Raw genomic sequence first — 26,419 nt, forward strand, 5'->3', positions numbered from 1 at the left:
ATTTAAAAGGTAATTAATGAAACATCCATGTTTTAGGGACTCATTTTCCCAAACCTTCAAGGATTCAGACCACAGAAGAAGATGAAAAACTTCACAGTTCATTTTATGAAGCAATAACCATTTTGATATGAAACCCAATAAGAGTATAATGAAAAGAAAATTATAAACCAGTTTCATTGTGAAGATTAAAAAAAAATTGTTAGCAAAATGAACCCAGCAATATAGTAAAATAATTTAAAATAATAACCAATTGGGATGGATCCAGAAACACGAGAGGTGGTTAAACATTAGAAAATTATTTACATAAAAAAACGGATGTTCCTTCTCACTTCAATTATTGAACATCGTTCTGGCTCTTTTAGTAGATGCAAACAAAACGTACAGTTGTTTAAAGTTTGAAGATGATATGACTACATACCAGAAAAATCCAAGATTTCAACCTAAAAGCTGTTACCAAAAAAGAAAATACAAATAAGTAGGCTGGAATAAAATTAATATACAAAAATTGATGGCTTTCACATTTGCAAACAATAACCACCTAGAAAGAATAATGGAATAAATGCTGTAAAATCAATAGCAATTAAAATACAAAATATCTAAGAATAAACATACAAGAAATTCACAAGATTTAAATAAAGAAAAGTTTTAAATGCTCTTGACAGACTCTAAAAGGTGAACAAATAAAACCATACCATATTCCTAGATAGGAAGATTACACATCATAGAAATGTTATTTCTCCTTAAATTTATCTATGAATGTAGGGTAATCTTAACTCCAAAATTTATATGGAGCAATAAACAAGCAAGAATATCCAGGAAAAAAAATCTGAGGAAAAAAATCAGAGTATTGAAAGGGACTGGCCCGAGGAAGCATGAAAATATTATGAAGCTACAATAACTAAAGCACTGTGGTAGCAGCACATGAAGAGATAATCAGTGGCTTAGAACAGAAGTGCAAAAATGAACCCAAATGCATACAAAGATTTAGTATTATTAAAGAGCATCTTAAATCAGTAAGGAAAAGATAGCTTAGGCAATAAGGACAACTATTTAGCTGTTTGGAAAACTGGATCCCCCTTATACTTAGATAAACTCCCAAAAAGATGAAGGAATTTACAAAACATAAAAGTGTTAGAAGGAACCATTTGCAAATTCTTTTAGAATCTCAAATTGGGGAAGATATGTAAAACTATGACACAATATCTAAAGAGAAAGTTGATAAAAAGACAAACTAGGCAAAGACAATTACAACTAATAATATAAAAAAGGAAAGGTTTTTCAAGTATGTGAAATATAGGAAAAGTCTGGTCAGAGCATTGACGTGTCTCTTCTGTAACATCTTTGTGGAAACAATGTGCTAATTACTTTTGCCTTACTGATAGGTGAAAAATAGTATTTCTGTGTAACTTAAGCTCATGCTACATATTTTTAATTTAAATTATCTGCATTCATTTCAAGGAAAAAAAGGCTACTTTCCATAGTTTCTGTTGCAGGTGTAAACAAAGTTTTGATTTCAGTGGAAATACCCCCAAAATTGAAGTTTAACTGAGCTGGGTCCAAATCTCACTCTGCACTTCATCAATATGTGTCTTTGCATAAATTACTTACTGTTACTGAGCTTGAGCATCTCTATCTGTAAGGAGTGCTAGTAATATCTACTGTGAACCCTGTGAGGGTTGTCGTTAAAAAGAAAATGAGACAACATTTGTGAAGTTCTGGGCACAGAGTAGGGATTTGACAGGTATTATTTTTTCGCTCCTTTCCTTGCCCTCACACCTAAAGAAGTTACACTTCCTCAAGGTGATCTGGATGGAGAACACTTTAAAAACACCTCAGAGTCGCAGAATGTTCTAAGGAGAAAGGAGTGAAAGAAACAGCTAATAGATCCCTTTCCTTTTACAAAGGGTAAAACTGAGGCCCTTCAGGGATGTTCCTAGGAGAACATCCACGAAGATGTGAATGAGTAATGACAGTTTTCTCCCATCCTCCAGAAATTATCAAAACCACAAGTCACTCCAAAAATCCCAAACTCCAAACCTCAATAGGGCTTTTGGCTGGTTTTACCATGTCCCATGAAATCCTATAAATCAGCCTCCTCCACAAACTATCCAAGGTGGCAATCCAAAAGTTAAAAAACAGTCACAATTTCTTTGCTAGCCTGTGTCTTTTCTAGAACTGCATAAACAAGTTTAGAAGAGTTAATGCTAAGAATGTCTTTTGGACACAGCACAAGGGCTCCACCTTCAGCTCTCAGACTGAAGAGGAATTCTTCAAAAATGCTGCTGAGTCCTCGAAAAGTAGATCTGAAATATAATGTTTTCTCATGAAATTGAAACCACACAACCTTTCACTTTTAAATATTTCAGTCCAGAATATTTATCTACTGTCCATAGGTGAAATGAAAGGTAAGAGTCTTATGATGTGCTATATTGATATTAAACAGACAAGATTTAAAATATATTACACTGTCTTTAAATTCTTCAGGATGCTTGTCTTGGTGTCATTTTCTTTACTGCTGCAGCAGAGTCTGATAAGATCTTTCATTCTAGTTCTTCTATGGTTTCACTCCACTGGACTTATGGTCTTATAATAAAGAAAAAGGTTAATTCTTGCCCAGCAGGACTATCCATAAATTACCAACAATTTTTGAATATCCTTATGGTCTTATAATAAAGAAAAAGGTTAATTCTTGCCCAGCAGGACTATCCATAAATTACCAACAATTTTTGAATATCCCACTAAATATATGCCAGTTTTTGAAGGGAAATTTTATCTAGACAAAGGAAAGCAAAATTCAATTCTATGAAAGGGGATTACTTGGACCTTGAAGATTGATATCTACCAATGGGTAATGGTAAGGAATATCAGTTTATTAAAAAAAAAGCAAACTACCAAAAGATATCCCCATCATTCCACAGAATGAAACTCCCAAATCTAAATTGAATTCTAAAGTAGTTTATATAATTACCTAACAGAGTGGACTAATCTTCCACCACATACTTTATGGTAATCTATTAAAGAAAGGTGACAAAGTGCCCGCTTCTTTACAAACTGTGGCATGTAGAAGGGATATTAGTCATTTTTCTACATTAAAAGGTATCAGTAGCTGCGGATTATACAAATACATACACAGACACTGAATCTTTCAAAATCCGATCATAAGAGTAAATTTGTTGCTAATTTCTCTCCATTTCTTTCTTCTTGCCTCAACTAAACTCAGATTTCTGAGTGTCAGTGAAAGGAAGTCATAGACATTCATGGTTATAGAACTGTGTCTAGGTAAGGAAAACTGGAAAATTAAACTTACATGTTATATCCTGTAAAGTTTCTACATGCCTCCTAATGATGCCCAGAATTCTCATCTTTTTTGCCCTTAGGCTGTTTACAAGTCTGGAATCAGATGTTGCCACAGAGAAATGTGAGTTGTGTGTGTCCCAGAGACCCTGAAATGGGGTTACAGCACCACCAGAGCAAGGATTCAAACTTCTGTTTTTCAACACCAGAAAAGTTTCCAAATCTTAGGCGGTTCCAGGATGTAATGGTGAGAACTCTGGACTCTGAATCCAAAGTTTCCAAGTCCTTGGCCATATAAAATCTCCTTCGTAAGAGTGAACGGTTAAAATTTGTAAAGCAATTGATATGTGCCTAGATTCTTGGTAAATATTTTCCATGTTTTTAATTTTCATAATGATCCAATGACTTAGTTTTCTTTTTTCTTTTTCTTTAATTGAAGTGTAGTTGATGTACAATATTATATGTTACAGGTGTACAATATAGTGATAAGTAATTTTTAAAGATTAAACTCCATTAGAGTTATTATAAAATATTGGCTATATTCCCTGTGTTGTACAATCTATCTTCAGAGCTTATTTTATACATAATACTTTGTACATTTCTTTCATCCTTTGTTCTATCATTAAGAAAACCAAGTTTTAAAGAAATTAAGCCCAGTCACGTAGATGGACTAAGCAAGCCCAAACTCTTACTCCCCATGCTCTATACACAAATCACCCACAATAACCCTGGACTTAGATGAGTATCCAATTATATTCATTAAATACTTTTTAATAAATTTCTATTTGACAGACATTATGCCTGATGAAAATGAAGCACAGAAATGTTAAGGAGCTTGCCTAAGATCTCAGAACAATTTCACAAATGCTAGGACTAGAGCTTGTGCACTGAATCTCAGTCCTGAAGAGTAAACACGATGATATGATGAAAGACTCCAGGCTCTGGAAGCAGACATGTCCACATTCAAATCACAGATCCACCATACACTAGTTGTGTAACCTAGTTGAAGTTACCCACTATTTCTTTTCAGTGATTTGGGAATAATAATAGTTTCCCAAACTGTTACAAGTATTGAAGCTACTATATAAAAAGGGTCTAGTACAAAGTATATATGCAAGTACTATTACTTTTCATTCCATGGAAACTAAGATCTCTTAGGTCATTTGCCCACAGTGAACAACTGTCCCAGGTCACCTCAACTGTTAGTGACCTTGGTTTTCCCACTTGCCCCAAACATGAGAAATTTAACATCCTAGATGAATGAGCCTGGAGCATGGTTGTCCCCAAGGTCCTTTACTGTAGCCTCTCCTCTTCTTCCTCATCTTCTTCTCCCTCCTCCTTTCTCTCTCTCACTCTCTCTCTCTCTCTCTCTCACACACACACACACACACACACACACACACACACACACACACAGTGTCCCAAATGCAAGAAAAAACAGTAAGATTACATTGTTTCACTCAATGGAAGCAACAGAATAAACACAAACTCTACAGAAGGATGCCTGATTCAAGCATTGCTATCTTTTTGAAGATTAAAAAAATGCCTCCGAGACCCTCAAGATGGCGGAGCAGTAAGATGTGGAGATCACCATCCTCCCCACAAATACATCAGAAATACATCTACATGTGGAACAACTCCTACAGAGCACCTGCTGAACGGTGGCAGAAGACCTGAGACTTCCCAAAAGGCAAGAAACTCCCATGTACCTGGGTAGGGCAAAATAAAAAAGAGAGACAAAAGAATAGGGATGGGACCTGCACCTCTGGGAACGAACTGTGAGGGAGGAAAGGTTTCCACACACTAGGAAGCCCCTTCGTGGGCAGAGACGGGGCGGGGGGTGACAGGGGGGAAGCTTCGGGGCAACGGAGGAGAGCACAGCAACAGGGGTGCAGAGGGCAAAGCGGAGAGATTCTCGTACAGAGGATGGGTGCCGACGGGAACTCACCAGCCCGAGAGGCTTGTTTGCTCACCCGCCGGGGCGGGCGGGGCTGGGAGCTGAGGCTCGGGCTTCTGTCGGATCCCAGGGAGAGGACTGGGGTTGGCAGCGTGAACACAGCCTGAAGTGGTTAGTGCGCCACGGCTAGCCAGGAGGGAGTCCGGGAAAAAGTCTGGAACTGCCTAAGAGGCAAGAGACCATTGCTTCGGGGTGCACGAGGAGAGGGGATTCAGAGCACTGCCCAAATAAAATGAGCTCCAGAGACGGGCACGAGCCGTGGCCATCAGCGCGGACCGCAGAGACGGGCATGAGATGCTAAGGCTGCTGCTGCCGCCACCAAGAAGCCTGTGTGCGAGCACAGGTCACTATCCACACCTCCCCTCCCGGGAGCCCGTACAGCCCGCCACTGCCAGGGTCCCGTGATCCCGGGACAACTTCACAGGAAGAACACAGGGCGCACCTCAGGCTGTTGCAACGTCACGCTGGCCTCTGCCGCCACAGGCTCGCCCCACAATTCATACCCCTCCCTCACCCCCACGAGTAAACCAGAGCCCCCTAATCAGCTGCTCCTTTAACCCCGTCCTGTCTGAGTAAAGAACAGACGCCCTCAGGCGACCTATGCGCAGAAGCAGGGCCAAATCCAAAGCTGAACCCCAGGAACTGTGTGAACAAAGAAGAGAAAGGGAAATTGCTCCCAGCAGCCTCAGGAGCAGCAGATTAAATTTCCACAATCATCTTGATGTACCCTGCATCTGTGGAATACCAGAATAGATATCAAAAATCCCAAAATTTAGGCGATGGACTTTAGGAGCAACTGTAGATTTGGAGTTTGCAAATCCCTGCTCTAATTTCTTTCTGGTATTATGTTTACCTTAGTTTACTATTTAGAGTTTATTATCATTGGTAGGTTTGTTTATTGATTTGGTTGCTCTCTTCTTTTATATATATATATATATATATATATATATTTATTTCCTTTTTCTCTTCTTGTGAGAGTGTATGTGTATACTTCTTTGCATGCTTCTTTGTATGATTTTGCCTGTATAGCTTTTACAATTTCTCCCAGGGTTCTGTCTGTCCTTTTATTTTTCTTTTATTACATCTTTTTTTATTTTTTAATAATTTTTTTTATTTTAATAAATTTATTTTATTTATTTATATATTTTCTTTCTTTCTTTCTTTCTTTCTCCCTTTTCATCTGATGCATGTGGCTTACGGGGTCTTGTGCCCGGGCCAAGTGTCAGGCCTGTGCCTCTGAGGTGGTAGAGCTGATGTCAGGACACTGGTCCACCAGAGACCCCCCAGCTCCATGTAATATCAAAAGGCAAAAGCTCTCCCAGAGATCTCCAACTCAACACTAAGACCCAGCTCCACTCAACGACCAGCAAGCTACAGTGCTAGACACCTATGCCAAATAACTGGCCAGACAGGAACACAACCCCACCCATAAACAGAGAGGCTGCCTAAAATCATAATAAGGCCACAGACACCCCAAAACAAACAAGCGGATGCGGTCCTGCCCACCAGAAAGACAAGATCCAGCCTCATCCACCAGAACACAAACAGTCTCCTCCACCAGGAAGCCTACACAACCCACTGAACCAATCTTAGCCACTGGGGACAGACACCAAAAACAACGGGAACTACGAACCTACGGACTGTGAAAAGGAGACAGGAGACACAGTAACTTAGGCATATAAAAAGACAGAAAAACACACAGCAGATGAAGGAGCAAGTTAAAACCCACTAGACCAAACAAATGAAGAGGACATAGGCAGTCTACCTGAAAAAGAATTCAGAATAATGATAGTAAAGATGATCCAAAATCTTGGAAATACAATGGAGAAAATATAAGAAACGTTTAACAAGGACCTAGAAGAACTAAAGAGCAAACAAACAGAGATGAACAACACAATAAATGAAATTAAAAATTCTCCAGAAGGGATCAATTGCAGAATAACTGAGGCAGAAGAACGGAAAAGTTACCTGGAAGATAAAATAGTGGAAATAAATACTGCAGAGCAGAATAAAGAAAAAAAGAATGAAAAGAATTGAGGACAGTCACAGAGACCTTTGGGGCAACATTAAATGCACCAACATTCGAATTATAGGGGTCCAAGAGGAAAAAAAGAAAAAGAAAGGGACTGAGAAAATATTTGAAGAGATTATAGTTGAAACTTCCATAATATGGGAAAGGAAATAGTTACTCAAGTCCAGGAAGCACAGAGAGTCCCATACAGGATAAATCCAAAGAGAAACACGCCAAGACACATATTAACCAAACTATCAAAAATTAAATACAAAGAAAAAAATATGAAAAGCAGCAAGGGAAAAACAACAAATAACTCACAAGGGAAACCCCATAAGTTAATAGCTGATCTTTCAGCAGAAACTCTGCAGCCAGAAGGAGTGGCAGGACATATTTAAAGTGATGAAAGGGAAAAACCTACAACCAAGATTACTCTACCCAGCAAGAATCTCATTCAGGTTCGAGAGAGAAGGTAAAACCTTCACAGACAAGCAAAAGCTAAGAGAATTCAGCACCACCAAACCAGCTTTACAACAAATGCTAAAGGAACTTCTCTAGGCAGAAAACACAAGAGAAGGAAAACACCTACAATAACAAACCCAAAACAATTAAGAAAATGGTAATAGGAACATACGTATCAATAATTACCTTAAATGTAAATGGATTAAATGCTCCAACCAAGACATACACTGGCTGAATGGATACAAAACCAAGACCATATATATGCTGTCTACAAGAGACCCATTTCAGGCCTAGGGACACATACAGACTGAAAGTGAGGGGATGGAAAAAGATATTCCATGCAAATGGATATCAAAAGAAAGCTGGAGGGCTTCCCTGGTGGCACAGTGGTTGAGAGTCCGCCTGCCGATGCAGGGAACACGGGTTCGTGCCCCGCTCTGGGAAGATCCCACATGCTGCGGAGCAGCTGGGCCCGTGAGCCATGGCCGCTGAGCCTGCACGTCCGGAGCCTGTGCTCCGCAACGGGAGAGGCCACAACAGTGAGAGGCCCGCGTACCACAAAAAAAAAAAAAAAAAAAAAAAAAGAAAGCTGGAGTAGCAATTCTCATATCAGACAAAATAGACTTTAAAACAAAGACTATTACAAGAGAAAAAGAAGGACACTACATAATGATCAAGGGATCGATCCAAGAAGAAGATATAACAATTGTAAATATTTATGCACCCAACATAGGAGCACCTCAATACATAAGGCAAATACTAACAGCCATAAAAAGGGAAATCGACAGTAACACAATCATAGTAGGGTACTTTAACACCTCACTTTCACCAATGGACAGATCATACAAAATGAAAATAAGTAAGGAAACACAAGCTTTAAATGATACATTACACAAGATGGACTTAATTGGCATTTATAGGACATTCCATCCAAAAACAACAGAATACACTTTCTTCTCAAGTGCTCAAGGAACATTCTCCAGGATAGATCATATCTTGGGTCACAAATCAAGCCTTGGTAAATTTAAGAAAACTGAAATCATATCAAGTATCTGTTCAGACCACAACGCTATGAAAATAGATATCAATTATAGGAAAAAATCTGTAAAAAATACAAACACATGGAGGTTAAACACTACGCTACTGAATAATAAAGAGATCACTGAAGAAATCTAAGAGGAAATGAAAAAATACCTAGAAACAAATGACAATGAAAACACAAAGACCCAAAACCTATGGGATGCAGCAAAAGCAGTTCTAAGAGGGAAGTTTATACCATTATAATCCTACTTTAAGAAACAAGAAACATCTCAAATAAACAACCTAACCTTACACCTAAAGCAATTAGAGAAATAAGAACAAAAAAACCCCAAAGTTAGCAGAATGAAAGAAATCAGAAAGATCAGATCAGAAATAAATGAACAAGAAATGAAGGAAATGATAGCAAAGATAAATAAAACTAAAAGCTTGTTCCTTGAGAAGATAAACAAAATTGATAAACCATTAGCCAGACTCATCAAGAAAAAAAGGGAGAAGACTCAAATCAATAGAATTAGAAATGAAAAAGGAGAAGTAACAACTGACACTGCAGAAATACAGTGAGAGATTACTACAAGCAACTCTATGCCAATAAAATGGACAATCTGGAAGAAATGGACAAATTCTTATAAACACACAACCTTCCGAGACTGAATTAGGAAGAAATAGAAAATATGAACAGACCAATCACAAGCAATGAAATTGAAACTGTGATTAAAAATCTTCCAACAAACAAAAGCCCAGGACCAGATGGCGTCACAGGCGTATTCTATCAAACATTTAGAGAAGAGCTAACACCTATCCTTCTCAAACTCTTCCAAAATATAGCAGAGGGAGGAACACTCCCAAACTCATTCTACAAGGCCACCATCACCCTGATACCAAAACCAGACAAAGATGTCACAAAGAAAGAAAACTACAGGCCAATATCACTGATGAACATAGATGCAAAAATACTCAACAAAATACTAGCAAATAGAATCCAACAGCACATTAAAAGGATCATACACCATGGTTAAGTGGGGTTTATCCCAGGAATGCAAGGATTCTTCAATATATGCAAATCAATCAACGTGATACACCATATTAACAACCTGAAGAAAAAAAACCCATATGATCATCTCAGTAGATGCAGAAAAAGCATTTGACCAAATTCAACACCCATTTATGATAAAAACCCTCCAGAAAGTAGGCATAGAGGGAACTTTCCTCAACATAATAAAGGCCATATATGACAAACCCACAGCCAACATCGTCCTCAATGGTGAAAAACTAAAAGCATTTCCACTAAGACAGGAACAAGACAATGATGCCCACTCTCACCACTATTATTCAACAGAGTTTTGGAAGTTTTAGCCACAGCAATCAGAGAAGAAAAAGAAATAAATGGAATCCAAATCGGAAAAGAAGAAGTAAAGCTGTCACTGTTTGCAGATGACATGATACCGTGCATAGAGAACCCTAAGGATGCTACCAGAAAACTACTAGAGCTAATAAATGAATTTGGTAAAGTAGCAGGATAAAAAATTAATGCACAGAAATCTCTGGCATTCCTATACACTAATGATGGAAAATCTGAAAGAGAAATTGGGGAAACACTCCCATTTACCATGGCAACCAAAAGAACAAAATACCTGGGAATAAACCTACCTAAGGAGACAAAAGACATGTATGCAGAAAACTATAAGACACTGATGAAAGAAATTAAAGGTGATACAAACAGATGGAGAGATATACCATGTTCTTGGATTGGAAGAATCAACACTGTGAAAATGACTCTACTACCAAAACCAATCTACAGATTCAATGCAATCCCTATGAAACTACCCATGGCACTTTTCACAGAACTAGAACAAAAAATATCACAATTTGTATGGAAACACAAAAGACCCCGAGTGGCCAAAGCCATCCTGAGAAAGTAAAACAGAGCTGGAGGAATCAGGCTCCTGGACTTCTGACTATACTACAAAGCTACAGTAATCAAGACAGTATGGTACTGCCACAAAAACAGAAATATAGAGCAATGGAACAGGATAGAAATCCCAGAGATAAACCCACACACATATGGTCACGTTATTTTTGATAAAGGAGGAAAGAATATACAATGGAGAAAGGACAGCCTCTTCAATGGGTGGTGCTGAGAAAACTGGACAGCTACATGTAAAATAATGAATTAGAATACTCCCTAACACAATACAGAAAAATAAACTCAAAATGGATTCAAGACCCAAATGTAAGGCCAGACACCATCAAACTCTTAGAGGAAAACATAGGCAGAACACTGTATGACATAAATCACAGCAAAATCCTTTCTTACCCACCTCCTAGAGAAATGGAAATAAAAACAAAAATAAACACATGGGACCTAGTGAAACTTCAAAGCTTTTGTATAGCAAAGGAAAACATAAACAAGACGAAAAGACAGCCCTCAGAATGGGAGAAAATATTTTCAAATGAAGCAACTGACCAAAGATTAATCTCCGAAGTTTACAGGCAGGTCATGCAGCTCAATATCAAACAAAAAGAAACAACGTAATCCAAAATTGGGCAGAGTACCTAAATAGACATTTCACCAGAGAAGATATACAGATTGCCAACAAGCACATGAGGTGATGCTCAGCATTGCTAGTCATTGGAGAAGTGCAGGTCAGGGCTATGATGAGTTATCACCTCATGCCAGTTGGAATGGCCATCATCAAAAAAACCTACAAACAATAAATGCTGGAGAGGGTGTGGAGAAAAGTGAACCCTCTTGCACTGTTGGTGGGAATGTAGATTGATACAGCCACTGTGGAGAACGGTGTGGAGGTTCCTTAAAAAACTAGAATTGGAACTACCATATGACCCAGTAATCCCGCTACTGGGCATATACCCTGAGAAAACCATAATTCAAAACAGTCATGTACCACAATGTTCATTGCAGCTATATTTACAATAGCCAGGACATGGAAGCAACCTAAGTGTCCATCGACAGATGAATGGATAAAGAAGATGTGGCACATATATATGATGGAATACTACTGAGCCATAAAAAGAAGCGAAATTGAGTTATTTGTAGTGGGGTGGATGAACCTAGAGTTTGTCATACAGAGTGAAGTGGGTCAGAAAGAGAAAAACAGAAGCCATATGCTAACACATATATATGGAATCTAAAAAAAATAAAATAAAACTGGTTCTGAAGAACATAGGGGCAGGACTGGAATAAAGAGCCAGCCATAGAGAATGGACTTGAGGACATGGGGAAGAGGAAGAGTAAGCTGGGACGAAGTGAGAGAGTGGCATGGACATATATACACTACCAAATGTAAAATAGATAGCTAGTGGGAAGCAGTTGCATAGCACAGGGAGATCAGCTCAGTGCTTTGTGACCACCTAGAAGGGTGGGATAGGGAGGGTGGGAGGGAGACGCAAGAGGGAGGGGATATGGGGATATATGTATACGTATAGCTTATTCACTTTGTTATACAGCAGAAACTAACACACCATTGTAAAGTAATCATACTCCAATAAAGAGGTAAAAAAAAAAAAAACCTCACAACAACAAATAATTACCCTTAGGCTAATTATTTCAATTGAAAAAAATGGAAAGTTATGATATTAATGCCTTTTAAAGTTCTCTCCTCACTAGCTTCATGCCAGATTTGGGAAACAGCCACATTTATATAGGTCCTTTTATAAAATAAGAAAAAGATTCAGGAGTTAGTAGTAAGATTTTCATTACTGAGACAGTATAAAGGAAGGGCTATTTACCACCCTGAAATCCATCACCAAGACCATCTTTAGCAGAAAAGCTTTGGATTACATTAAAAATTCATTTTCTTTCCACATCATGGTTCATCAAGTCTCAGAGCAGGAAGAGACCATAGAGATTATCTAGCTATGCTAGAACCTGCCTAACTTTTGTCCTTTTGTCCCTCTTCTCTGAGAATTAACTCCCTCCAAATACTGGAGTGGACCTCTCAGCGGTGTTTGTAATAAATGATTCTTCCCTACCTGTTCACAGGCATAGATTTCCCTGAACCGACATGGGAGAATCAGATTAGACTTGAACCTCAACCATGCTAATTAGCCTCTGGAATTAAACTAGAAGCTAGAGAAGCCATTTTTGATCATGTACATACCAACTCAGGGAAAGGAGTCCATAGTATTGGAAGAAAAAAAAAAGAAAAAGCAATTTATGAAGAGAATGTATGTGGAATGAAAGAGATAAGGGAAAAGAGGAAAAAAAGAAAGAAGAAAGTAAACTCCTCAGATCTTGACCATTTTCCAGTTCCAGGTATTAATATTTCATGAAAACAAACTCTACTTTCTGCCCTTGATTTCAATGCTAACTCATGATTCATTACAGCCACTTCTTTCACCTTATAGTTTCTGTTTCTATCCACCAAATAATCCCTCACTAAAATAGTAGACCAATGCTATCTTCCACTGACATTTTACAGATCAGAGAGAGGCCCAGAAGGGCAATGTCCCTGCTCATTGTCACACACATAATTAGCAAAACCAAATTCAGTTTTTCTGTTTACAACTCAAGTCCTCTTTCTACAACACTAATTTCCATTTAATTCCCTAAAATACTAATATAAAAAGTATGATTAAACCCAAATACCATATTTCATAAAACCTCAGATCCATAAATTGTATGATACATTAAACATTACAAATTAAAATATGACATATTGCTAAGATGCCAATGATAGTAAGAGATATTCATATTTCATATATATTAACATGTGAAATAAAATGCTCACTTGAGAAGTTGTGAAAATAGTAATATAAGGGATTAGGTGCAAGTATAAATGTATTAGTTGTGGCCCCTGTTTGCGAAGAATTGGCTTTAAGGTTTCAAGTAGGAAAATGAAAATTGTGGAATTAATTCCTATTTTGAAACCCACTCATATTGCCAACAGTGGAGAGTCTTCAGGTCCAGAATGTTTCAAAGATGGATAGAAAAGGCATTTTCAAATCCTGTCTTGATTTCCAAATCCCCCATTTTGTTGATGTCAAAGTCCTAACACTGTGCTATGCACTGAAATAGGAGAAATTGAGGTAGGAAGAGAATATGAGGAAAGAGAGAGAAAAAGTAGAAACCCCATGTCTAGCCCTCATGTGTTATTCTTTAATCAGTAATATTTATTACGTCCCCAATCTGGCTCAGGCACCATTTCAATAGTGGGCCTATAGCACAGAACAAGAGATGAAAAGTCAGTCTTAGAGCCAATTTTGTAGTAGAGGAAACAGATGATAAATAACAAAATAAAATTAAAATGTCATAGAAAAATAGTAAGTAGTATATGTGCTCAAGAAAAATAAAGCATAGTAAGGAGTCACTCCCTCCAGAAACATATAGTTTAGAAATGAGTTTCACATGCATGAAATAATTTTGCAGATCCTTTGAGAAGCAGGTGATGAATGGGAGTTGTTTGGACACTTAGTATACCAGAATTCAGAGATACTCTCCCAAAGGTTCCCTTTACCCTTAAACTTTGATCTACCAACCCCATCATTTCATGACTCTGCAAAAGTCTTGATTCAAAAATCTGGTACTTGGTAAGAAACAGCTGCTGAGGTTATCAACCTAACAAGTAGGAATCAGTTGCACATAAACTCTACTCCTAATTTCTATGGGTACCCATGACCAGTCACTCTAGCATTTCTTGCTCTATAACTGAACCTTCAAATATTCGGTAAGGCAAGCTTTTGCATATGTATCTATGCATTCACTGTCTCAAAATCAGTGTCACTGTGGTCTACTTCATGTCACATGGTGCTTTCCTTACTGGTAATACCATCTCTTCCTAACTGGTTGTCCAGAAGGTTCTCTCCATTATCACTCAGAGCAACTTATGCAACTCTCAGGGCAGCAGCCTGAAGCTAAGTCACACATCTGTCATCACACCACCTGCCCCAGGTTTAGCAAAGATTACTTAATTGTCAATTATGGAGAAAACAAAAATTTAAACTTCTCAAAGAGACTGAAAGCTCTTTCCAGAAGCATTTAAAAATATTTTTTTCGGGCTTCCCTGGTGGCGCAGTGGTTGAGAGTCCGCCTGCCGATGCAGGGGACACGGGTTCGTGCCCCGGGCCGGGAAGATCCCACGTGCCGCGGAGTGGCTGGGCCTGTAAGCCATGGCCGCTGAGCCTGTGCTCCGCAACGGGAGAGGCCACAGTGAGAGGCCCATATACCGCAAAAAATAAAAATAAAAAATAAAAAAAATATATATTTTTTCGATTTAAAAATATCACATTAACATTTATTAATTTCCAAAATCTCAAGCAACAGAGACAATGAAATAGCATTCATGTTCCCCTAATTTTCCAATCTCCAAAGAAAATTACTCTTACCAGTTCGATGTGTATTCCTGTACAGTGATTCTGTACATTGTTTATTAACACATATATAAACATAAATGGGATTTTTTTATATGCATAATCTTCTGTAACCCATTTGTTCACTCAAAAATTAACTGTAGATACCTTTTTCAGTAAGTAAATACAGACGTTTTAGTAGGTACATAGAAGTTAATTGTATGGGGATATTGTAATCCATTAAACTATTGCCATATTGATGAGAGTTTAAGTTCTTTCCAATTTTCACACATATAATGATGCTAGAAAGAACATTTACTGTATTTGCTTGCTTGATGTATTCCTGAAGTTTTAACTTCTAGATAAAAGGAAATGTACATTTTACATTTATCAAGACAGTATATGACTATGAAAATGACTGTACTAATGTGTATACCGCTGTCATTATAACAGATTGCCTATTGTCCCATACCTGCACCCACATTGGTTATTATCAGTCATTTTCATATTTAATTATCTGATCATTGAAAAAGAATTATATCATTACAATGCTTCCCAAAAAATCATGGTATTCTGCACAAAAATTATTCCTTTTAAATTAAAAAAAAATTACCCTTACAAATAGCATATGTTCATGGTAGAAGATTTAGAAAATAAAGATTTACAGGAAAATAAAATATCAAGGGACTTCTGCTGCAGCTAAGACAGAGAAGCTGATAAAGGTTCTCTCTCCTACTGATTTACAACTAAAGATTCTGAATAGAATGCAAAATGCACCACCTGAGGACTCTGAAAAGAAAAAAAAATAGCTGGTGGATTGAGGACTAAAATCAGAATTTAAATAATTGTCTGCAAAGTGGGAGGCACCAGGCACGAGGAACTTCCTAACAGTAGAGAAAGCTAAAAGTCTGAAGAAAATATTTAAATCTTTCTGATCAGAGGTGCAGGGAAAAGAGAACCCTGGGATCCAGGGAGTATGGGGGAAATCTCAGGGGAGACAGCTAAGGAGATTCCTCTAATTTTGTGTATGAAGTCACATAATTTCTGGACTTGTCTTCAAGGCGTGCACAAACAGAACAGACCCAAAGAAAAGAGCAAAGGCTTCAAGAAGTGAACTACCATATAAACCTACCATATAAACCATATAAACTACCATATAAACCAAGTCCAAGACTAACCCCAAGAGGCACATGTGCCAGGCTGATCCAAAGGGCACAGCAAAGGCTTAAAATCCAATCTGACCTTGGAAACACCACCATCAGGAGTTCAGAACTTGTGATCTGAATGTAATGAGGTTTAATTGCCTGCTTGAACAAAAAAATAACACTCTGAGGAAGATTTAATAGGACCCAAAGTCTATCAACACAATATTCAAATCATCCAGGATACCATCCAAGATTAGATTATTCGACATACAAAGAACCAAAATTATCTGACCAATACTCAAGAGAATAGACAGCCAACAGATAACAAGCCTGAGGTGACCAGATGTTGGAATTATGAAAGACTTTTTTTTTTTTTTTTTTTTTTTTTGGTGGTACGCGGGCCTCTCACTGCTATGGCCTCTCCCGCTGCAGAGCACACGCTCCGGACGCGCAGGCTCAGCGGCCATGGCTCACGGGCCCAGCCGCTCCGCGGCACATGGGATCCTCCCAGATCGGGGCACGAACCCGCATCCCCTGCATCGGCAGGCAGACTCTCAACCACTGCGCCACCAGGGAAGCCCATTAAAGACTTTTAAAGTAGCTATTATAACAATCTTCCATGAGGCAAAGGTAAACACTACTGAAATTAAGAGAAAGATAAAAGTTCTCAGAAGCAAAATTAAAACTATAAAAAAAAAAAAAACAAATGATAATTTTAGAACTTAAAAATACAATAACTTAAGTTTTAAAAATTCATTGCAGGGGCTCAATAGCAGAATGGATATGAAAGAGGAAAGAGCCAGGGAAATTAAAGATAGAGCAATAGAAAGTATGCAATCTAAAGAACAGAAAGAAAAAGATTGAAAAAATAGAGACTCCAAACTGTAGGACAATATCAAAAGATCTCACATGTTACTACAGTCCCAGGAAAAAGGAAAAAGAAATGGGTGTAGAAAAGTATCATTAAGAATCCTGTTATCCGTAGTCAATATTTGATATACACTCTTCTAGGCTTTTTTCCATTTCCATAAACACACACACACACACACAAATACACACACACACACTCTACATGGGATAAGAGAGTACTTGCTGCTGATGAAATGTTTTTTCCTTTAATAATACATTGTGAGTGTTTGTATATTTCAATAAACGTACATCTGCATAATTTTTAATAGCTGGCTAATAGTTCATTAAATAATGGAGCCATAATTGTGTTATTCAGTAACCTGCGACTGCTTATTTAGTTTTTTCCCTCTTTTTTAACTATTATAAAAACTCTGCACTTATCCTTATTGCTAAATCATTGTCACCTCATTATTTTCTTCATTTATATTCCTAAAAATAAAATTGCTGCTTAAGAGGTATTCATTCAACCAATATTCAGTCAACAAATATTTATTGAGTATTTAGTATAAAGTAGGCACTGCCAATATGTGGAAGTACTTTCTCTGAACCCTTGCCAATTCTAAATATAATCAACAACAGTTAGTCAATCCTGCATGACAAAGTTCAAAAATATGCATATCTTTAGCTTCAATGGCACAAGAAAATTTGGTCTCAAGGGGACACTGTTGGTGCAAGATCAAATCTCCAAAAAATTCTTTAAAAGTCAAGAATCAAACCAGTAAATACTAAAAATACAGGAAACACGTTGATACACTTTTTTGCATATTCTTTTCCTTAAATAGTATGAAGCAGCTTCAAAACTGGCTCATGTCAGAGCTACCCATTTTGCCTCAATCAGCACACTGGTGATCCATATACTTTAAGACAGCCTCGGTGTTGCATCAGTGTTACAATTATCTAACTGGCTGTCATTATTTCATCATTTCTGCCAAACAACCAAATTCTACAAATTTTAAGATTGCTTTCTAAAGGTTCTATAAAAGGGCATTGAAAATATCTTGTTGTTATTATTACTACCTAAAAGTTGATTCCCAAGAAGGTAATCCATTCTTCTGTATTTTTTAAGAACTAAACTGTATGAAGATAAAATGATAGTGGGAGAAGAGCGTGAAACATATTATTAATGTGTGATGATACTACCCCTTAGTTGGGACAATAATGCTCAACTATTTTGGTGTCACTCCTTCCTTTGTGACCTTACTTTATCTTGGATATATCACTAGTACAGCACGTATTAAACAATTATCAGATGATATTCTTTGAAGTCTGTCTCTCCTAGTGTACACTGAACCCTATGAGGGCAGGAAATGAATCTTATTCATTTTTATATCCCCACCAGTTAACTCAGAAAATGCTCAGTATATGTATGCTAATTTTTTAAACATATTTTGGTCTCCTCCCTCCCTGTAAATCCAGAAGATATTCCACTTAAAAATAAAATGAATTAAAACAATGTATGGTTGCCAGATAAAATACAGAATACCCAGTTAAATTTGGATTCAGAAGACATTTTTTTAGGAACAAGTATGTCCTAAATACTGCATGTTTATCTGAAATTCAAATTTAACTGGACGTCTCATGTTTTTGTTCACTAAATCTGCCAGTTGAAATAACTGGAGATTTCCTAGAATATCACTCAGACCACAGCAAAAGTTTCTCTCTGATCTAGGAAGTAAGGGTTCCAAAAATCTCCATAATTGGAATGCAGGACTTTTCATCTCACATGGGGCTAGATAAACCACCTTATCAGGAATGCTGTGTTGCTTAGTCTGGACAATGTTACTTCTAAGTCTCTACCTTTTTGCACATTATCACTGTGTCCCTGTGCTTTAGTTTCTGAGTCCTTTTTGCTAGCAAAATTAGAAAAGTTTTGTATTTGATTGATTCATCTCCACCAGTGAATCTCGTGGCTTTGAACCATCCATCTCTCCACGGCAGGTTCCCTACCTTGCTCTGGAACAAGACCCTGGTGGGTCCTCCCAAGGGAGATCCTTTGGGAAAGAGCTGTGTGAAGATCACAGAAGCTGCATTAGTGCACAGCCAGGCTTCATCTCAGAAGCTATTTTGTAAGCATGGATTTACTCCCCGCAGATAATTCTTGCTCAGTTACCTTCCCCAAATCCCCAGCTGCTGCCAAGGTGAATGCAGGCCCTGACTCTGGCTGTTGATTCTTATTAATTCAGCCAATCAATGATCTTGTATCATAAAGTATCTGTTTTTAATGTAATCTATTTGATGAGGCTGTATTAATTTAGGAGAAATATGCACTGGTATTCTGGCACGCACTTTTCCTAATTATCTTACAACTCTCATTCAGCAGTGAAAGTAGTCTCTGGTCATCACAGTTAATACAGGCCCATAGCTCTTAGTTACGTGATCTCCACCAGTCACCTGACCTTTTCTTGCTCTCAGCTGCATAAACATGATTGCACTATCTATGCAGTCCCTGGTGAATGCATAATTTGAGCGTGGGTGTGAATGTTTTAGAAAAATCTCCTGCTTCAGAGCAACAAGATAGCACTGTATTCTGGTACGTTTCTTTAAGTGGATGGTAACAAGATTGGAAAGACAAGGCTGTGAAAGGAAAAGTTACACAATAACAAGAGCAAAGTAAGGAGACAGCTTCTGAGGATACACAGATTCTCCATCAAAAGCAGAAAAAGGCATGAAATTCTCCATGTCTTCACTCCTAGTGCTCTTGAGCTCTACAATGTCTCTCCTACATTTTCAACCTTTCTCTTAAAAACTGTGTGGAGTGCCTAGTAAAATTATTAATTTCTCCTCTACATTCCCATTCACTGTATTCATTCATTCATTAAATAAGTACCTACTAGACACCAAACACTATGAAAGGTACTGGAGATAAACCTGCAAATCAAACAGAAATAGTCCCTTCTCTCATGGAGCTTCAGTGCAGTCAATGACACAGGCAAACAAGTTAATTAAAACCAATAATTATAAATTGTTAAAATGCTAGGAATAAAAAAAATTTAATTAAAAAAATTTTTTTTAAACAGGGTGCTCTGATAGAAAATGACCAGGAGGAACCAACTTTTGTAAAAGTATTCAGGGAATGGCTCTCTGAGGAGGTGATATAGGGGCTAAGACCTGAATGACCACAAGGAATCAGCCCTTCTAGGTACTAAGACAGAACAATCCAGCACAGGAACAGCAAATACAAAGGTCCTTGGGGCAGGAATAAGCTTGGTATGTATCCCAGCGAGGCTAGAGTATCTGAAGAAGAGGAGAGAGGCTAAGAATATGACCCTTTATTAAGCCCTTCTGCCTTTGGAATCTGGGCTGTAAATGGCTGTCTGTCTGTCTCCTTCCACTTCTCTCAGTGGATAATAAACTACTTAAGGGCAGAAGTGATACAGTATTCATTTTTCATTACCCACAACTTCGAGTGTGACACCTTGTATAAAATAGATGGCCAAGAAATGTTAGTTGAATTTACTTGTATTTATTTAAATGCACTATGAATTCCAAATCTATCTGTAAATAGAGAAAGCTACTTAGTTGCTGAAAAACTTGCTAATTATAATAGTTAATATTTATTGAACGGTTATTTACCAGACACTGTTCTAAGGTGCCTATACATATTCATTTATTTAAGGCTTACAAAAACACGATGAGTAGATATTATATTTGTTTCCATTGTAAAGATGAGAACCTGAACAGCAGATAGGTCAATAAATTAAAATTGAGAATATAGTAAGTGTCCAAGCCAGGATATGAATCTAGGCTTCACAGTATGTCCTTAATCATGATGTTAATGATCCTAGTAGGCTAAATGTGTCTTGGAAAACTAATTAAGCCATTGAGATACATCAGTATTTAACACTCTGGGATTTAAGTCAGATGTATGACAGGACACAGATGGAACATACTTATCCTGAATATGTATTTGAATATATTTGAACTATACCTTTTAATAAATTTCCATCTCTGCTTCCTCGGTTATAAGAAAGGATTATCTAGTCTTTCTTCAAATGCTTTGAGTGTTGCCATAGAAACTGCTTTTCCTTAAGTTTGCAAGGTGGCTCTCTCAGTAAGACACTCAGCTGTAGGAACAGTAGATCACTACAGTTCTATCCACAATGGCAACACCAAGGATTGGCTTGGGGAAATCTTCAATTTTTCCCAATATTGTCTATCTTTTTCTCTCCCTCTTCCCCCCAAACCAATTCAAATACAGAATCTAAATAAAATTAGTGTGCTTGCTATGGAGACTTTATTTTATGACAACTCTCTAACTACCTCTTCTTCCAACAACCTGCTTGCTCCCCCTAAAATAATCTTAAATAAAGCTCTGGCATATCCACTGCCCGTTGGTGAGGAGGAAGCACTATCTCTCAGAGGACTCCTATTCCTTGGGTATCACCTTCTCTTAGGACTTTTTCCTAAGACATAGGTCATAGGCCAAGGCAAATGGAAAACATATTAATGGTGTTCAGAAAAGCAGGAATGTAAAGTTTTCTGGAAAGAAATGAGAAGTACTGAAGTTTTGGCAAAGCAACTCACCTGTCCTTAGAAACGTACATCTTACTCATCTTCTTATGAACAGCATCTAGTATAGTTCCTAGTACCAGTTAAGTGCCCAATAAACGTTGCATTAATGTATGATGTCTCTGGTCCTTTGGGAGACAAATATATGAGGTACAGATGATAGGAAAGATACAGGCAATTCATAAGGCTATTTCCCTGATGACTCTAGTCACAGCCATCTCTAAGTCCTTGTGCACAGATTGCCAGACTTGCCCAATCGACATCCAAGATTATCTTTGCAATTACTTTGAAACGTTTTTATTTTGTAATCAAGCAAGTTAACCATGCACTGACATATTTTATTTATTTTTATTTAGGTTTATGTACTATCTCTCCAAGTGGCCACATTTTAGAGGCTCCATAATATTCAGTTAGTAGCTGATAAATACAGAGAGACGGAGAGCTTCCTGAGGGACCTTGTTCTTGCAGTAAATGCCATTTTGTCACATAAGCTGGGAAATTTCCACAGAAATCTTTCATTCACTCTTCACTCAAGAAACCTTGGAAAGGAAGGGGAGAGAGGGAAAAAGGATAGAAGAAAGAGAGAAAGAAATTGGAAGCAGTTTTCATATAGGAAGGAGGAAGTTTAATGGGACTGAAAGAATATGAGTTTGGAGTAAGACAATCTGAGCTATAATAACACAAGACCTTGGGCAATAATTGAACTATGTCTCTGTTTCCCTGAAACATGAATATTAATACCTTTCCCAGAAAATATAATAATACAAATTTCAAAGAGGCAGAACTCTTTGACTTGCAAGTGGGAGGAACACATCTAGCAGTAGCTAAAGCCTAGGAAGGAATACTGGGGGTGCTCATAGAATACAAGGAGCTAAGGAAGGGGGAAGGCACAGAGACCTCAGAGCCTCCTAAAGTTTGACAAATGTTGTAATCTGAAAACTACAGACTAAACATTGTAAGTTTAGATGGTTTCTATTATGATTTTCCATGCAGGGAGATGAGAAAGAAAAAAAAAACAAACAAAAACATAGACCTCATGTAGACAGCACAACTCTCTCAGCTCCATTGTAATCTGAAGTTGCAAATGTTCTTATATACATGTTTATGTAGATCTAGGCTAGTTACCTCAGGAAGCCATTATACGTATGTCTCTTTCCAAGCCACCTTTTCCTATGTTTAGAATTTTCTTATGATATAGGGTAGCCATGGGTAAGGCAACCATGAGACACAAGGAAGACTGAGTGGGCCTGAGTGAATCTTCCCTGATTTCTTGCTGATTTGGCCTGGGGCTGCTATAGGGCCTCCTGGATGCTATCCTCAGACTCTGTTATGTGGCCCTCTCCACAATGTGACAGTCTGCTTTTCCAAGGCCAGTAGGAGACTCTCTCTCATTCTTTGAATCTCTCTTTTCAGAAATATCAAGACCACTTCTCCTCCTCTATTTTGGCCTCTGCTCCCATACTAACTGCTTAAGTAAGTTAAAAACGAGTCTTAAATCCAAACTGTGCAAGAAAAGATCTGATTGGTTCAGTTACTTGTCTGTGGCCACATGAGGCAAAACTTTTCCATTCCACTCCTCACCACAGAAGACTATCACATAGAACAGGGGTCCCCAAACCCCAGGCTGTGGATAGGAACAGGGCTGCACAGCAGGAGGTGAGCGATGGGCCAGTGAAGCTTCATCTGCTGCTCCCCATCGCTGGCATTACCACCTGAACCATCCTGAACGCCCCCGACGCCCCCCCACCCCACAGTCCGTGGGAAAATTGTCTTCCACAAAACTGGTACCTGGGCCCAAAAGGGTTGGGGACTGCTGACATAGAACACAGGCCAGCTTTTGAATTGGTGACTTAGGATCAGGTGTTCATCTCGAGCCCAATTTCTTGTACTCAGGTGGTAGGGTAATGGAGATTTAATGTTAAAGAAACCACCTTGGAAATGGATTGTGGCAGGCTTGGATTAATGTCTTCAACCAAAGGATAATTTCAGGTATAGCACTCAGTGTTTTTCTTAGTAGAGGGTTTTTTCATTCATTATTTCTTTTTAGCTTGATATTCACAAAATTCTATCATGTGTATGGAGAAGGTATTCTATCCCTCATTTTAAAATAAGAAAACTTAAGTCCAACAAAACAAAGTCATCCACCCAAAGTAACCCAAAAGATAGTGTGAAAGCCTGGACCATATTCTGTGACTCTGAATTTTTTTTTGCTCTTTTTACTATATTACATAATCATTGTGGTCATCCATTGCCTTATATTTTTATTATTCTTTAAAACAAAAACAAACAAACCTAAACTCTTTTGTTCTCACCATCTCAAAGACAACAATGACCAGAGGAGATAAAGATATCAATAAAGGGGGAGAGACAGTTGCTGCCTGAAGGCTGGTAGAAGGTAAGACAATCTTATAATCAGATCATGCTCCAACTAGGATCAGTTGGTAGTGGATGCCTGTAGCTCCATGTCAAGAAATTTAAAAGCACGTCTGGTTTCTCCTGCATGAAGGGAAAGTTTCCTGATAGATTAGTAATGTCTGGGGGGAGGAGAATATTTTGTGTTTGCTTAGTGATGTCTGCTATGTGCTGTGGAAATAATAGGGGAGAAAGAAAGAGATTATTTACCATGCCAGGTCCTTATGCCAACATCAGCCATTTGAGATTATGGCACAAAATTTATTATTCTGGTGTTTCTAGTAAAATGAGGGGAAATAATCTTTGAGAGCTGATCTCTGTGGGGACCTAAATTTATTGGAGGCTTCCTATAAATTCAAATGAAGTTAAAAAATGGAACTTTTCTTCTGAAGAGAAATTAAATATAAAATTTAGGGATTGTAATCTTTGACAAACTATGGCTGGCTTTGGTTAAAAGTACAAAATAAACAAGGATAATGATGATGATAATGGTAATAAAGATGATAACAATAGGTCATAATGCCTAAATATAAACTTTCTCTACAGAGAACAAAGCTGATAAAGGAAAACTAACCTGAAAGATTTATACAGACCTTCCAAAATATAAAGCATCTTTCAAACTTGTGAAAAAATAATATTCTGCAGCTGTTTTTCATCTCTAAAAGAGTGCTGAAGAGCTATAGGAAAATCAGAACATCATTCAATTTCCATTTTTAATTGAAAAAAATTTTAACTAAGACATATAACTGTCCTTGCACAAAAATAACACTGCAGATGCAAAATTTTCTAGATTCTAAATTTATTTTATGATTTCTAATTTGAGATGGTATTTGTTGTTATTGTTGTTTTTTCTTACTTTAAGGTTGTTTTCCACTATAGAGCATCATCTTAGAATATCTCTGCTTGTGGGGGAAAGTTAAGAGTCCATTTCAGATGATCAGTTTGAGAGTCATAGAAAACACAGGGATTTAGAAGCCTTCACTGTACCCAGATCAGCGGGAGGTTAGGAACAAGATAAGGTAGGAAAGTCTGGGAAACCAGGCAGCAATGTTCTGAACATTGCATGGCAGAAAGCAAACCTGAAGGCCACATCCCAAGGCCAACCAAATTACCTATGAGAGAACAAAACAAAACCAAAACAAATCAAATAGCACTGATTTTTATTTTCAGATAAAGTGCAATCTCATTGGAAAGCTATTTATCTCAAATAACAAAAATATAGAAAAATAAATTGACAATAAATCAAACTTGTTCATCTGGAAGAACTGCATGAGGACGAATTAAGAAAACTAACAGCCTATGTAAAAGACAATTTATACATAAAAATAAAAATATATAATATATATTTATATATTTGGTTTTTATATAGGATGCTAGTAGGTTATATATAGAGAATACATACTTCTTAGTGTATATGTATATATATTACTTCTTAGTGTGTGTGTATATATACATATAAACACTAAGAAAAATTCTAAAATGTGTGTATGTATATATACTTGTAAGTATTCTAAGAAGACCTTCTGTAAAATAGAAGCAAAACTAAGCACAGTATTCATATGTCTTATTAAAAAATGTGGGACGTTTAAAATTGGGCTTGCCATTTCTCTGGCAGAAAAAGATAGTTAGTCAATTTAAGATTGAAAAGAAAAGTGGGCACTATGTATATATATCAAATGGAAAGTAAAAGAGAAATGAAGTAAATGAATCCAGGAATTTCCAATGGAGCTCACTGGAAAAAAAAAAAAAGAGAGAGAGAGAGAGAGAAGTCAGATGAACAACAGACTCTAAGCACACACGTGATAACAAACATGCAATGATGTATAGACTCACAGCCTCTCTCCCGAAGTTAGGTCTGACTCTGCATTGGGGGCGGGAAGGGTGGTCTGCGAGGCAAAATGTATGTCAGACAGGCCCAAGGCACACATTCTTGTGGATGCCTCTGCCTCAGGTGCCTTGCCTAGATCACGAGCCAGAGAGTCCCACCTTGCCTGGATCTCTCTGAACAGAACCTCTATTCAGATCCCTAATCCACTGGTTCTCATTCACCCAAGCACCCTAGGCTCCATATTTAATCTCTGTAGTTTCAGGGCACAGTATGTTTCTCTTTGCCTCAGCGGATTGTTCTGGTCTCTAGACATTATCCTTAGTTATTTAGAGTTATTATGCCAGCCTGATCCCCCCAGCCACTAGTTACCCTCTAAAACTCACTTCCAGTCCCTTTGGCTCACAATCAATGAAATGCTACATGATACAGTAGAACGAAGTTTCCAAGTCAGACAGACCTTGGTCCATGCCTGTTCCTTCACAAACTGCTGTGTGAGTCTCAGCAAGTTGCTTCACCTCTCTGAGTTTCAGTTCCACACTTGTAGA

The sequence above is a fragment of the Grampus griseus genome, assembly GCF_964374135.1.
Source record: "Grampus griseus genome assembly, chromosome: 3".
NCBI classification, from domain to species: domain Eukaryota; kingdom Metazoa; phylum Chordata; class Mammalia; order Artiodactyla; family Delphinidae; genus Grampus; species Grampus griseus.